The sequence below is a fragment of the Triticum aestivum genome, chromosome 4A (genome assembly GCF_018294505.1).
Source record: "Triticum aestivum cultivar Chinese Spring chromosome 4A, IWGSC CS RefSeq v2.1, whole genome shotgun sequence".
Classification (NCBI taxonomy): domain Eukaryota; kingdom Viridiplantae; phylum Streptophyta; class Magnoliopsida; order Poales; family Poaceae; genus Triticum; species Triticum aestivum.
Window position 1 is genome coordinate 540,274,350 of NC_057803.1, and position 16,982 is coordinate 540,291,331.

A 16,982-nucleotide genomic window follows, 5' to 3' on the forward strand; every position below is an offset into this window, starting at 1 on the left:
CGTAGGTCCTGATACATCTTAGTACTACCGGGATGAATGGTGAGAGGAGATTCATGAGCCTCCTTAAGGATCAACTGTCGTAGATGCTGGTTCTTGGGAACCACTAGACGGTTCTCAAAGTACACAGCACCATGATCATTTATGGAGAAACAACTAGCACCTCCGCTAGCAATGTTCTCCTTGATCTTAGCTATTCCCTTATCTCGCTTCTGGGCAGCGATGATTTGATCCGTAAGAGTAGGTTTCGCCACCAAGGTGGAAAGAAATCCTTGAGGAACAATGTGAAGGTTAAGCTTCCGAAATTCCTCATGGAGAAACGGTTGACTTTGTTGTAACATCAGGTTGTTACAATAAGATTTACGACTTAGTGCATCAGCCATGACGTTGGCTTTCCCTGGGGTGTAAGTTATTCCTAAGTCGAAATCTGTGATCAACTCAACCCAACGTCTTTGCCTGAGATTCAAATCCGGTTGGGTGAAAATGTACTTCAGACTTTGGTGATCAGTGAATATTTCGCAACGGTTACCGAGGAGGTAATGTCGCCAGGTCTTAAGTGCATAGACTACGGCTGCAAGCTCTAGATCATGAGTAGGATAATTCTCCTCATGTGGGTGCAATTGCCGTGAGGCGTAAGCAATTACGTGTCGATCTTGCATGAGAATGCAACCTAGTCCTTGTCGCGAGGCGTCGCAGTAGATAACAAAGTCCTTAGAGAAGTCTGGCGGTACCAGTACGGGAGCAGAAGTCAGGCGTCTTTTCAGTTCCTGAAAGCTGTGCTCACATTGTGGAGTCCATTCGAACTTTTTATCTTTCTTGAGGAGTTCGGTTAGAGGTTTAGCAACTTTGGAGAAGTTTTCGACAAAGCGACGACAATAGCTCGCTAAGCCCAGAAAACTCCGAACTTGCTTGACCGATTCAGGTGGAGTCCAATTAAGGATGGCTTGAACTCGCTCAGGGTTAACAGCAATACCTTTACCAGATATTACATGACCCAGATAGGTCACTTCTGACAACCAAAATTCACATTTAGAAAACTTGGCATAAAGGCGATGCTCTCGAAGTTTCTTCAACACTAGCCTTAGATGTTCGGCATGTTCTTCCTCGTTCTTGGAGTAGATGAGTATATCATCGAGGTAAACAACGACGAATTTATCCAAATACTCCATGAAGATTGAGTTCATTAACCGAGAAAAGGTGGCTGGAGCGTTGGTTAAACTGAAGGACATGACGGTGTACTCGTATTGGCCATAACGAGTAACAAAGGCTGTTTTAGGGATGTCCCCGTTTCTGATTTTGATTTGATGGTAGCCCAACCTCAAATCCATTTTGGAGAAGACTGAGGATCCAGCGAGCTGAGCATATAGATCGTTGATCCTAGGGAGCGGATATTTGTTCTTGATTGTGACCAAATTGACCGGTCGGTAATCTACAACCATCCGGTCCGTACCATCCTTCTTCTTGACGAAGAGGACGGGGCAAGCCCACGGAGATGAACTAGGTCAGATGAAACCCTTTTTCAAGGACTCATCGAGTTGTTTCTTAAGCTCGGCTAGTTCTAGTGGTGCCATCTTATAGGGTCTTCTAGCAATCGAAACGGTTCCTGGAATGGGGTCTATTACGAACTCAACATCCCTCTCAGGTGGAACACCTGGCAATTCCTCTGGGAAGACATCCGGGAAGTCACGGACTACCGGAATGTCCTCAAGGTCTGGCAAAGGGCTGGCGTTAAGAGAATATAATTGTCGCTTGGCTAATCGGGTCAAGACATTGACTATCTTCCCCGAGGGATGAGTGAGTTGAAAAGTCCTAGAGAAGCAATCAATTTTGGCATGATGAGCTGACATCCAGTCCATACCCAAGATGATATTAATATCTGAAGATTTAAGGGCTATCAAAGATGCGAGGAAAACAAGTCTGTCGACTTGGATTTCATTTCCATGGCTTACTCTAGAAGTTTGCCATTTGGATCCCGGAGTTTGAATTACCATAGAGGTTGGCATGTCACAGAATGCGATGTTATGCAAACGAGCATAATTTTCGGATATAAAAGAATGAGAGGCTCCTGTATCGAAAAGAATAGATGCCGGGTGGCAATTAACAAGAAGCGTACCAAGAACGACGTTGGGATCCTCTTGGGCTTCCTCGGCAGAGATACAATTGACATGGCCACGTGTAGCGGTGGCCGGCTTGGCGTGGAACACTTTCACTGTTGGCTTGCCACGGCCAACAGCTTTAGCAGATTGGTTGGGGTTGGTCTGGGGACACTCGCGCATATAGTGGCCAGATTCCCCACACTTAAAGCAAGTCACAGAACTGGTACGTGGAGGAGCATTGTTGGTTGGACCACCATAGGGCTTGGCTGGTGGAGACTGTTGAACGGGGCGAGGCGCCTGGAAAGATGGCCTCAGTGTGAACCTGGGTGGCAGGGCAGTGTTGGGCACCCACACGCGGCGCTTCTGAGGACCAGCACCGGATGAGGAACCCATGTCACGGCCATGCTTGCGTGTTGCGTCATAATCAGTCTGACCAGTTTCAGCACTGATGGCCTTGTTAACAAGTTTCTGAAAAGATGTGCACTCATGCAGACGGAGGTCGCGGCGAAGCTCAGGACTAAGCCCCTTACGGAACCTTGCTTGCTTCTTGGCATCAGTAGAAACTTCCTCAGTTGCATATCGTGCGAGGTTACCGAACTCCCTGCTGTAAGCATCTACAGAGAGTCGGCCCTGAGTGAAACTGCAAAATTCCTCACGTTTACGGTCCATGAGACCCTCCGGAATGTGATGTTCACGGAAAGCCTCGCTGAATTCAGCCCAAGTGGTGACATGGCCCGCTGGGCGCATAGCTCCATAATTCTCCCACCATAGACTGGCGGGGCCTTCAAGATGATATGCAGCAAAGGTGACCTTGTCAGCCTCCGCTACTAGCGCGGAACGCAGTTTGTGAGAAATACTGCGAAGCCAGTCATCAGCGTCGAGAGGCTCGACGGAGTGGTGGAACGTGGGTGGATGTAATTTGATGAAATCACTGAGTGACACCACGTTAGTCCTCTGATGGTGTGTCGTGTTCTGTTCAATACGCTCCAACAAACGGTTGGTCTCCCGCTTGTTTCTTTCGGCTTCCATCATAACCTCGGCTAGGGAAGGAGGATGAGGAAGATTTGCATTCCTGACTTCACTGCCTTCAGCCTGCTCTTGGGGAGCAGGGTTTGTGCGCGTGTTGACCATCCTAGGTAAACAAGACAATGATTTAGTCAGGATGATAAAATTCCGACATAGGATACAGAATGTAAGGAATAACTCGGAATGCAAGATGATCATCCGTATGACATGGTAGATACAGAAACTGCTTCTTTATTCCATCATCATACACACCATACAGGGTTTAGTACAAGACCAAACAAGGTACTATTACGGTGAAAAGAGGATTACATCTCATCGGAGGCATTCCAAGCTCCTATACATTATTTTTCTACACCTCTGGAAGACGATATAAACTAGGTCATATCCCACGAGTCACGCAGGATGATAGACGACACAGCTAACACGAACTAGTGATACTACCACTAACTCAGACCGATCCGTAGTAGTCCTCATAGAAGTCACCTCCATAGCCTGGAAGCTCAACATGATCATCCGGGAACAGACGATCTCGCGGAGCTTGTGGACCATAGGGGCTAGGATGAGGTCTTGGACCAACAGACGATGGCCTGCGGGGACCGCGAGGTGGGGTGATGCCTCCTACATCACGCCAACCCATCACGTCTGGCAAAGCAGATCTCACAGGATAGAGATCGCGCATATCCGAATATCCAGCTTGCACCGCCGGTGCAAACCGAGTCAATGTGGCCCAATGGTCAGCACGGGTATTGAAGAGCTCTAACCTCAAGGCCCGATTTTCACGGTCCTTATCCTCGAGCATCTCAGCAGTGGTGCGAGTCCGTGAATCCTCCTGGGTGGGGTCAGCATAGATAGCCTGGAGATACCCTTGTGCTCCCGGAAGTGATCCTGGCATATACCGGAAATCAGAGTCCCGAAATAGACCAGATCTGACTCGCATGATGGTCATCATAGAGTAGGCGGCGTCCTGCACAGCCATCTCAATAGTAACCCCGAGTCCATAGGAGCAGTGAAGGGGCTCGGTGGACCCAGGATAAGATGGAAATATCCTGACAGTGCAGAGATACTGGCTTTGATTAAAGTCTCGGAATTGCTCTTCGACCATGTACTCAGGATACCAACGGTATCCAGCCTCAGTCATTACCCTGACCAACATGGCAGTATGGCCGGGTACATCTAGGCATCGAGTCAGGCGAACCACTTGATTAAGGTCGCGAGTGGCCATCTGAAAGCACAATCATAATGCAAAGGCATTAGAATTTCTAGCAAAATTTCGGCAGCATAACAGCTGTAAATGCTCAAGAAGGATTTTGAGACATTTGATAAAGGATTTCATACACACTCAACATCATCATATCAAAGTTCTGGATCCATCCTAACAACATAACGTGGTAGAAGAACTAAACTAGGCTTGTAACCATCAAACCTATAAGGTACTACTGATTAGTAACACGTGATCCTGATAGAGAGAATAGATCCTAATTCCTTAACCCCCGGTGGACGAATAGACTGACTCAGATCAGAATGTCATAAGATAAAGGAGTAAAAAGAGCCTTACGTTCCAACCCACAAACAATTCCCCTACATATAACTAAAGAATTTCTAGACTCAACATCGACCGGTTTGGCTTGGAGAACCTACAGGCAGCCCGGCTCTGATGCCAACGCTGTCAGGACCCCGACTCGATGTCACATCGATCTAGCTTGTAACACCTCATATCACTTTGCGGCCTCACGCACGGTATCCCCATGGGTGTCGCCTTACCTTTGCCCGGGACCGTTTGCGCCTTTTGGCTCACGTATATGATGGTGTCGCTAGCATCCATATGATAAGGAGCCCGGGCTGACATGACTAGTCGTAAATCCAAAGTGGCACAGGCTTACAGGGACAGGCATCCATGACCCAGCTTCGAACGTGTCGGTCATCAGCAAGTGGGTCCGGGCTGTAGCACTGGGCTAGCAGGACTCCGGTAAACCGGGCTGTAGCGGGCTAATAGGACTCCGGTACTCAATGCGTGACATTTCCCCGAAGGGACAGACACCGGAACGAAGAAGGACACATGCCGGCCAGCCTAGGTGTTCCAGAGCAGTAGCAGGCTACCATGGCTCGGTGGTAACACTAGGAGACATTTCCCGGTAAGAGAGGCTACTAAAGATAAACAACTAGATAGTCAGATCCCACACATACCAAGCATTTCAATCATACACACAATATGCTCGATATGTGCAAATACAACAAGGCATCACAACATGACTCTATGACACCAGCACTTTATTTAAGGCTCAGAGAGCCATACATAACATACACAATGATACGGGTCACACGACCCAGCATTCAAGTCATACAGTCATACAAACCAGCAGCGGAAGTAACTTGTCTGAGTACAGACAACTAGTAAAATAAAAGGGGCTTGGAAAGCCTAGCTATACTACGAGGTCCTTCACAAGCTCAGGATCACCACCTGGGCCTTAGCCTACTCAATGATGTCAACGTCTACGTAGAACCCATCAGAAGGGGTTGCAGCGTCTTCTGTAAAAATGTAAATTATAGCAACATGAGTACAAAGGTACTCAGCAAGACTTACATCAGATCCTACATACATGCATATTATCAAGAAGGGTTGGTGGAGTTGTTGCAGCAAGCCAGCTTTGACTCTTGGCTAGGCTAACCTACGAGACTCCAACTCGAAATGGTTTTGCGCACACGAGTCCACTACTCACCAATTCAATACACTACCGAGGATCCACCTCCGTCTTCCTACGGAAGAGCCATCCTCGGCACTCATACTTATCTTGAGGCTTTTAGTAGTTTCCATTTACTTGTCTATGAACTGTATAGGCAACCAAGTAGTCCTTTACCGCGGACGCGGCTATTCGAATAGATCATGATAACCCTGCAGGGGTGTACTTCTTCATACATGTTTCCACCACTTAGCGTCTGCACACGACATGTGCTCGGCAGACTTCAAGCGAAAGCCGACGTGGGTGTAGACCACGACCTACCTAAACACTTAAGCCTCTAGTCCAGGTTTATCGCCTATTCGGGTTCCATCCGCAGGGAGTCCGGCCGAGGTTTCCCATACGGCCCCGAACGATGTGAACAGGGTTCCCGAGATACCTAATGGGTATTCGGTACACCGTGCCACGTACCTACCGCATCACAGCCCACCCCTACGGTCAGCGCTGTCCACGGCCTCGAGTAGGCTACAAACACCAGAAACTACGTGCAACTCCTGGACAGAGAGCTAGGGTGAATAAGAAGTCGAGCGGGGTCATATTTCAGGGCCCAATGCATGGTAGTAGCTGTATCTTAAATCACACATACAGATCTCAGTGCTTAAGGTCGGCTTCAATGAAACAACCCACCATGTACTCCTACATGGCCTCTCATCGATACCTTTACCAAATCGTGTTCACCACACCACTCTCATTACCGACATAACCATTTCACTCCAGCCCATCACCCAGATGAACCAGACCTGACACGACTCTAAGCATAGCAGGCATAGCAAGGTAGGAACAACACATACATATGGCTCAATCAACTCCTACACATGCTAGTGGGTTTCATCTAGTTACTGTGGCAATGACAGGTCATGCAAAGGAAATGGGTTCAACTACCGTAGCACACAGCAGTTTGAAACGCGTTGTCTTAATGTAGTAAAAAAGAGCAGGAGCGAGAACATGGGATTGTATCGATATGATCAAATGGTTGGTTGCTTGCCTGATGGTTCGATGCACTGATACAGTTCTTCGTTAGGGTAATCACGGTACTCCTCGGAGGCAGATCCTGCCGCAAAGAACACCGATATACAACCATCACCAAACAATGTGCAATAATATGATGCATGCATGAAACATAGCAATATGAGTGTGTTGGGCTAATGCAACTAAGACCAGAAGGGTTTGAACCAATTTGAATCAAAGATTCAAATTTCAAACTCAAACATGGCCCTTTAAAGTGTTTTTCCTTGTTCTGCATTAAACATCAAGTTAACTTGTTTAATCATGCATGAAAATAGTACAGATGGATAGATTGGATTTTTTTGATCGTTTTTCATATATAATTTGTCTGATTTGGAGTTACAGAATAAAAGTTATGAATTTTTGAAGTTTAAATTATATTCTGGAATTTCCTATATTAGAATAATTCCAGAAAATCAATTATTGCGTCAGCCTGACGTCAGTGTGACGTCAGCAGGTCAACGGAACACGTCCAGGTCAAACCTGACAGTGGGTCCCGCGTGTCAGGGTGATTAAATTAATTAAAGTTTAATTAAAACTAAACATGTTTAATTAACAGGGCTGGGCCCCACCTGTCATTGACTCAGGGGAGTCAACCAGGGCCCACCCGTGGTCAAACCCGGGTCGGCTGCACCGGCGTTTAGCCGCCGGCGAGCCCGATGCGGCGGCGGAAGTGGTTTTGGCCGTTTCGGCCACCAAATGGGTCGCGGAGACCACCGGAGTGGAGCTGAGGACGAGCCGCAGCTCTTGGTGGAGTCCGTTGGGGTCGGGGTGGCCAGAGTTGGCGCCGGCGACGACTTTGGCGGCCACCGGGGTTCGGCCGAAGACGAACTTGACGCTAGAGGGGTCGGTGAGGCTCGGGGAGTGGCTAGCTAGGTGCTAAGTGACACGGTGAGTATGATGGACACCAGTTTGTGGCCGGAGGGTGACCGGGAGCACGTCGGCGACGAGCTCCACGGCGGTGGGTGCGGTTGAGCTCCGGGAGGTTGCTACACAGCTCGGGAGCAAGAACGGAAGGAAGGGGAAGATGGCTAAGCTCACAACGAGTGCGACGATGCCCTTGGTGTGGCCGGAGATGGACCGGAGCGACGACGGCGTTGAAGGGGATCTCCGGCGACGGCGGTTCGGGCGAGGTCGTTGCGGTGGACTCGGGCGTTGCGAGCGCTCGGGGCTCGGCATGCTCGATGGAGTGGACAGCGGCGGAGCTCCTGGACACGATGAGAGGGCGCACGGACGACGGGGAGCACGGCTACGACGAAGGCACGGCGATGGTGGCGTCGGCCATGGCGGGGGAGCGCGAGGGGGAGGAGCTGGAGAGGAGAGAGGGTGTCTGGGGGGTTCGGGGGAGCGAGAGAGACCGGTCCACGACGTCACCGGGCGCGGGGAGCGGCGAGGCGGCGAGCAGGTGCGTGGCGTGCGCTGCGGTCGCCGTCGGGCACCTGCCTGCCTGCCTGGCCGGCAAGCAGCTCGCTGGAGCGGCGCTGGGCTGGGCCGGCAGGTGGGCCGGGTGCTGGGCGCCAGGTAAGTTTTTTTCCATTTCTTTCTGTTTTCTGTTTTTTTAATACTTCTGCAACTTTGTTGAATTAAATAAAATACTTAGGCTACTCCTAAAATCACCAAACTACTCCTGGTCCATAGTTGGATTATTTCCAACATGAAACATTTTAGTTTGGAGATATTTGAGCATTTAAATATTTTATATAATTTTAAATGCCCAAAATCAAATATTTATGAATTAATTCAAAAATCCTAAGATGGCCTGGGAAAATGTGCACCACTTTTGGCAGAGGTTCTGAACCAAGACAAAAATGATGGGCATTTTAGAAGGGCATTCCAGGTTCATTGAAAAAGTTTTTGGTAAACCCTAATTGGTTTCAGAGGGGACTGGGGGTTCTGTCATCCCCATTTCAGATTTTCTGATGAAAGAGTAAACATGATGCAACACTCTAATGCATGACTAGCTAGGGTGTGACACAAGCAGAGCGTCGTGGCGGGATCTACATGTGAAGCGGAGTACATGGCAGCCTCGGAGGCAGCGCATGAAGCAATTTGGGTGAAGGAGTTCATCACCGACCTAGGAGTCATACCCAATGCATCGGGGCCAATCAAACTCTTCTATGACAACACTGGAGCTATTGCTCTTGCCAAGGAGCCCAGTTTTCACAAGAAGACAAGGCACATCAAGCGTCGCTTCAACTCCATTCGTGAAAATGTTCAAGATGGAGACATAGATATTTGTAAAGTGCACACGGACCTGAATGTAGCAGATCCGTTGACTAAACGTCTCCGTTGATCAACACCAGAATTCCATGGGTGTTCGATTCATCACAATGTAACTAGATTATTGACTCTAGTGCAAGTGGGAGACTGTTGGAAATATGCCCTAGAGGCAATAATAAAAGCATTATTATTATATTTCCTAGTTCATGATAGTTGTCTTTATTCATGCTATAATTGTGTTATCCGGAAATCGTAATACATGTGTGAATAACAGACACCAACATGTCCCTAGTAAGCTTCTAGTTGACTAGCTCGTTGATCAACAGATAGTCATGGTTTCCTGACTATGGACATTGGATGTCATTGATAACGAGATCACATCATTAGGAGAATGATGTGATGGACAAGACCCAATCCTAAACATAGCACAAGATCATATAGTTCGTTTGCTAGAGTTTTCCAATGTCAAGTATCCTTTCCTTAGACCATGAGATCGTGTAACTCCCGGATACCGTAGGAGTGCTTTGGGTGTACCAAACGTCACAACGTAACTGGGTGACTATAAAGGTATACTACGGGTATCTCCGAAAGTGTCTGTTGGGTTGACACGGATCAAGACTGGGATTTGTCACTCCGTATGACGCAGAGGTATCACTGGGCCCACTCGGTAATGCATCATCATAATGAGCTCAAAGTGACCAAGTGTCTGGTCACGGGATCATGCATTACGGTACGAGTAAAGTGACTTGCCGGTAACGAGATTGAACGAGGTATTGGGATACCAACGATCGAATCTCGGGCAAGTAACATATCGATTGACAAAGGGAATTGCATACGGGGTTGCTTGAATCCTCGACATCGTGGTTCATCCAATGAGATCATCATGGAGCATGTGGGAGCCAACATGGGTATCCAGATCCTGCTGTTGGTTATTGACCGGAGAGCCGTCTCGGTCATGTCTGCCTGTCTCCCGAACCCGTAGGGTCTACACACTTAAGGTCCGGTGACGCTAGGGTTGTAGGGATATGTATATGCAGTAACCCGAATGTGGTTCGGATTCCCGGATGAGATCCCGGACGTCACGAGGAGTTCCGGAATGGTTCGGAGGTAAAGAATTATATATAGGAAGTGTTGTTTCGGCCATCGGGACAAGTTTCGGGGTCACCGGTATTGTACCGGGACCACCGGAAGGGTCCCGGGGGCCCACCGGGTGGGGCCACCTGCCTCGGGGGGCCACATGGGCTGTAGGGGGTGCACCTTGGCCTACATGGGCCAAGGGCACCAGCCCCAAGAGGCCCATGCGCCTAGGGTTCCAAAAGGGGAAGAGTCCCACAAGTGGAAGGCACCCCCTATGTGCCTTGGGGGGGAGGGAAACCTCCCTTGGCCGCCGCCCCCTAGGAGATTGGATCTCCTAGGCCGGCACCCCCCCTTGGCCCTGCTATATATAAGGGGGGAAGGAGGGCTTTTTGATCCACGCCTTTGGTTGCCTCCTTCTCCCTCTCCAACACCTCATCCTCCTCCATAGTGCTTAGCGAAGCCCTGCCGGAGTACTGCAGCTCCATCACCACCACGCCGTCGTGCTGCTGCTGGAGCCATCTTCCTCAACCTCTCCTCTCCCCTTGCTGGATCAAGAAGAAGGAGACGTTACGCTGACCGTACGTGTGTTGAACGCGGAGGTGCCGTCCGTTCGGTGCTAGGATCTTCGGTGATTCGAATCACGTCGAGTACGACTCCATCATCCCCGTTCTTTGAACGCTTCCGCTCGCGATCTACGAGGTACATAGATGCATCTAATCACTCGTTGCTAGATGAACTCCTAGATGGATCTTGGTGAAACCGTAGGAAAATTTTTGTTTTCTGCAACGTTCCCCAACAGCTGGGGCTACCACGGCTGCAAGTTGGGGGCGGACTCGACAACCCCTTCTCGGAGGCAGAGGTTTGGGCAGCGATTTGTGCATCCCCGTCGGAGAAGGCGCCAGGCCCCGATGGCTTCAACGACACTTTCTTCAGAGCATGCTGGCCAACTATCAAGGGGGATGTAATGGCTGTGTTTGAAAGTTTCTATCAGCTGGCTGACGGAGATTTTGGCGCGCTGAACCGTGCCCTCATCGTGATGCTGCCCAAAAAGGATGGTGCAATTCAAATGGGTGACTTCAGGCCCATCAGCCTGATACATTCAGTGGCTAAGTTGATCACAAAGGTGCTGTCCATCAGGCTTGCAGGTGTATTGGATCAACTGATCCCTCCAGCACAAAGCGCATTCCAAAGGAAGAAAGGAATCCATGACAGTTTTCTCTACGTCCAGAACTGCGTCAGAAAATTTTAGAAAAAGAGAAAACTATTGCTTCTGCTCAAGTTAGACATTGCCAAAGCTTTCGACACCCTATCGTGGGAATATCTCCTGGAACTCATGCACGAAATGGGTTTTCCCTCTAGATGGCGAGACTGGGTCGCGCTCCTCCTCTCGTCTGCAACGTCCTCCTGCATGCTCAACGGAGACCCTGGGCCAAGCATTTTGCATCAGTGGGGGCTCAGGCAAGGCGACCCCCTGTCCCCAATTCTGTTCATCCTCGCCATTGACCCATTGCACAGACTACTGGAATCAGCTACAAGAGATGGCGAGATCGTGTCGCTTCCGGAAAGAACGGCGAGGCTGCGAGCGACCCTGTACGCCGATGATGCAGTGATCTTTGCAAACCCTGAGCAGCAAGAAATTGACTTCCTCATGCAGCTCCTCAGCGACTTCGCCGACGCATCTGGGCTGCGCATGAACCCGCAGAAATCATCGGCTGCTCCGATTAGTTTTGAAGATGTAGACCTCACCTAGGTGTTGGAGGGTTTTGGCGGCTCCATCGTCAGCTTCCCCATTAGATACTTAGGCTTACCATTATGCATCAGCAGGACTAGGCTAGTCCACCTGCAGTATCTCATCGACCGCATCCGTGCAAGACTGGCAGGCTGGAAGGGCTGGCTCATGCCAATAGCAGGCCGGCGGGTGCTGGTGCGGTGCGTGCTCTCTACACTGCCAGCTTTCGCCCTCGCCGTCTTGCGCGCCCCGAAGAAATTCCACAAAGAGGTGGACAAAGCAAGACGCCGGTTTCTCTGGGCCCAGGACGAGTGAGGGAGTCTTGGATTAGGGGGTCTCCGGACAGCCGGACTATATCCTTTGGCCGGACTGTTGGATTATGAAGATACAAGATTGAAGACTTCGTCCCGTGTCCGGATGGGACTTTCCTTGGCGTGGAAAGCAAGCTTGGCAATACGGATATGTAGATCTCCTCCCTTGTAACCGACTCTGTGTAACCCTAGCCCCCTCTGGTGTCTATATAAACCAGAGGGTTTAGTCCGTAGGACAACAACAATCATACCATAGGCTAGCTTCTAGGGTTTAGCCTCTTCGATCTCGCGGTAGATCAACTCTTGTAATACTCATATCATCAAGATCAATCAAGCAGGACGTAGGGTATTACCTCCATCAAGAGGGCCCGAACCTAGGTAAACATCGTGTCCCCTGCCTCCTGTTACCATCCGCCTTAGACGCACAGTTCGGGACCCCCTACCCGAGATCCACCGGTTTTGACACTGACATTGGTGCTTTCATTGAGAGTTCCACTGTGCTGTCACCATAAGGCTCGATGGCTCCTTCGATCATCGTTAACAATGCGGTCCAGGGTGAGGTTTTCCTCCCCGGAAAGATCTTCGTATTCGGCGGCTTCGCACTGCGGGCCAATTCGTTTGTCCATCTGGAGCAGATCGAGAGCTACGCCCCTGGCCATCAGGTCAGATTCGGAAGCCTAAACTACACTGCCGACATCCGCAGAGACTTGATCTTCGACGGATTCGAGCCCATGTCAGGTGCGCCGCACAATCACGACGAGCATGACGTAACTCTGTCGTCGAACAGTGTTTGGGAGATCACATCTGCAACTACTCCGGCCTTCAATCCGAAGCAAATTATGCCATCCGAGGACAGAGGGATAGACCTCGCCATGGATATTGCACTCTCAGTGGCGATGGAGCCAGATACTGACTTCACCCCTTACGAGAACTGTGTAGCTGAACCACTGGATTCGTCTCCAGCCACGGACTCCGAGCCGCCTGCATCCATGCCTATCGAATCCGATTGGGCGCTGTTCATGGAGTTTACCTCCGCGGATATCTTTCAGCACTCACCTTTCAGCGACGTGCTAAATTCATTTAGGTCTCTCTCCTTGTCGGGAGATCCTTGGCCGAACTATGTCCGGCTAGAATGGGATGCGGACGATGAAGGAATTCGCTGCCTACCCACCACCCACTTAGTAGCCTCTGTCGATGATTTAACTGACATGCTCGATTTGGACTCTGCAAACATCGACGACATGGACGACGATGCGGGAGAGGAACGGGAACTAGTGCCCACAGGGCACTGGACAGCCACTTCATCACATGACATATACATGGTGGATACACCCAAAGAAAACGATGATGAGGAACGGGAGGAGACAGCGGAGGATGACCCCTCCAAGAAGCAAACAAAGCATCAACGCAGGCGCCGCTCCAAATCCCGCCTCGGCAAAAACAGCAATAACAGCGCAAGAGAAAAAAACACTCCAGTCGACTCCATAGGAAACGACGACCACATTGCTCCGGCGGCAGAGCACGATGAAGCTGCAAATGGCGAACATAGTACATATCCGACATCCGAACATGGCGACGTCGAGGATAAACCTCATCAAACCCCCTCTGGGAAGGAAAACAGTCCGGACGAAGATGCACACATCATCCCGGAAACACACTTGGAGCAAGAGAACCTCCACAGAAGGCCTATTGTCATAGCGAGGAGTCTGAAGAAGCAGAAGCAAAGGCTTAAGGCAGAACAAAATGCGCTCAACAGCAGGTGGAACAAAGTGCTCGACAACGAAGAAAAGTAAGGTGGAGGTTACCACACAAAGAGCTATCCAAAGCGCAAGCTATTACCTGAATTCGACGATGAGGCCTTAGAGCCCACACAGCCAAAAAATAAAATGGCCAACCGGCCGGATCAACCACCTTGTGACCGCAATAGAGCGGCTAACAAACTTGCACATAAGTCAACACACGATCTACGTGAGGACTTGCGCCAAAAATCCAGTATGACCAGATCCATCTATGGATCTAGGAAGCGTGCTCTGGCACAAAATCAAAACCGAATACTACAACCGTCCGAACGCCATGATACATCCAAATACAGGGGTGCCGCACACCCCCTATGTTTCACCGATGAGGTGCTGGACCACGAATTCCCAGAAGGATTCAAAGCAGTGAACATAGAGGCGTACGACGGGACCACAGACCCTGGGGTCTGGATTGAGGACTTATCCTCCATATCCATATGGCTCGCAGAGACGATCTTGATGACCCACAAGTATAGGGGATCTATCGTAGTCCTTTCGATAAGTAAGAGTATCGAACCCAATGAGGAGCAGAAGGAAATGATAAACGGTTTTCAGCAAGGTATTCTCCGCAAGTACTAAAATAAGTGGTAATAGATAGTTTTGTGATAAGATAATTTGTAACGAGCAACAAGTAAAAAAAGTAAATAAAGTGCAGCAAGGTGGCCCAATCCTTTTTGTATCAAAGGACAAGCCTGGACAAACTATTATATAAGGAAAAGCGCTCCCAAGGACACGTGGGAATATCGTCAAGCTAGTTTTCATCACGTTCAGATGATTCGCGTTCGGTACTTTGATAATTTGACATGTGGGTGGACCGGTGCTTGGGTGCTGTTCTTACTTGAACAAGCATCCCACTTATGATTAACATCTATTGCAAGCATCCGCAACTACAACAAAAGTATTAAGGTAAACCTAACCATAGCATGAAACATATGGATCCAAATCAGCCCCTTACGAAGCAACGCATAAACTAGGGTTTAAGCTTCTGTCACTCTAGCAACCCATCATCTACTTATTACTTCCCAATGCCTTCCTCTAGGCCCAAATAATGGTGAAGTGTGATGACCCACAAGTATAGGGGATCTATCTTAGTCCTTTCGATAAGTAAGAGTGTCGAACCCAACAAGGAGCAGAAGGAAATGATAAGCGGTTTTCAGCAAGGTATTCTCTGCAAGTACTAAAACAAGTGGTAACATATAGTTTTGTGATAAGATAATTTGTAACGAGCAACAAGTAACAAAAGTAAATAAAGTGCAGCAAGGTGGCCCAATCCTTTTTTGTAGCAAAGGACAAGCCTGGACAAACTCTTATATAAGGAAAAGCGCTCTCGAGGACACATGGGAATATCGTCAAGCTAGTTTTCATCACGTTCATATGATTCGCGTTCGGTACTTTGATAATTTGACATGTGGGTGGACCGGTGCTTGGGTGCTGTTCTTACTTGAACAAGCATCCCACTTATGATTAACCTCTATTTCAAGCATCCGCAACTACAACAAAAGTATTTAGGTAAACCTAACCATAGCATGAAACATATGGATCCAAATCAGCCCCTTACGAAGCAACGCATAAACTAGGGTTTAAGCTTATGTCACTCTAGCAACCCATCATCTACTTATTACTTCCCAATGCCTTCCTCTAGGCCCAAATAATGGTGAAGTGTTATGTAGTCAACGTTCACATAACACCACTAGAGACTAGACAACATACATCTCATCAAAATATCGAACGAATACAAAATTCGCATGACTACTAATAGCAAGACTTCTCCCTTGTCCTCAGGAACAAACGTAACTACTCACAAAGCATATTCATGTTCATAATCAGAGGGGTAATAATATGCATAAAGGATCTGAACATATGATCTTCCACCAATTAAACCAACTAGCATCAACTACAAGGAGTAATTAACACTACTAGCAACCTACTAGCACCAATCCCGGACTTGGAGACAAGAATTGGGTACAAGAGATGAACTAGGGTTTTGAGATGAGATGGTGCTGATGAAGATGTTGATGGAGATTGCCCTCTCCCGATGAGAGGAGCGTTGGTGATGACGATGGCGATGATTTCCCCCTCCGGGAGGGAAGTTTCCCCGGCAGAACAGCTCTGCTGGAGCTCTAGATTGGATCCGCCAAGGTTCCGCCTCGTGGCGGCGGAGTTTCTCCCAAAAGGTTGCTTCTTATTTTTTTTCGACGAAAGACTTCATATAGGAGAAGATGGTCATCGGAGAGCCACCAGGGGGCCCACGAGGTAGGGGCGCGCCCTAGGGGGGCGCACCCCCCAACCTCATGAGAAGGGTGTAGCCCTGTGGTCTTCATCTTTGGCGAGGATTTTTCATTACTTATTATAAGGTATTCCGTGGAGTTTCAGGACTTTTGAAGTTGTGCAGAATAGGTCTCTAATATTTGCTCCTTTTCCAGCCCAGAATTCCAGCTGCCGGCATTCTCCTTCCTTATGCAAACCTTGTAAAATAAGAGAGAATAGCCATAAGTATTGTGACATAATGTGAAATAACAGCCCATAATGCAATAAATATCGATATAAAAGCATGATGCAAAATGGACGTATCAACTCCTGCAAGATTAGACCTCGCTTGTCCTCAAGCGAAAGCCGATAACGATAAATATGTCCTCATGTTTAGAGGTAGAGGCGTCGATAAAAATAAAATACGGACATGACGGCATCATGATTATTCTCATAACAGCAACATACATAGATATTGTCATATGATTACTTATGTTCAAGTGATAATCTATTCACAATGCAAAAGTATGAATCAGAAACCTTATTGAGAACCAACAAACTATAACCTCAGTCATTGAAGCAATTGCAATTTATCATAACATCAGAAAGAGTCTATGTCAGAGCAAAAAAGCAAGTCCACATACTCAACTATCATCTAGTCCTTCATAATTGCTAACACTCGCGCAATACTTGTGGTTACAGAGTTTTAATCGGACACAGAGAAAGTGTGACACCCTTGATTT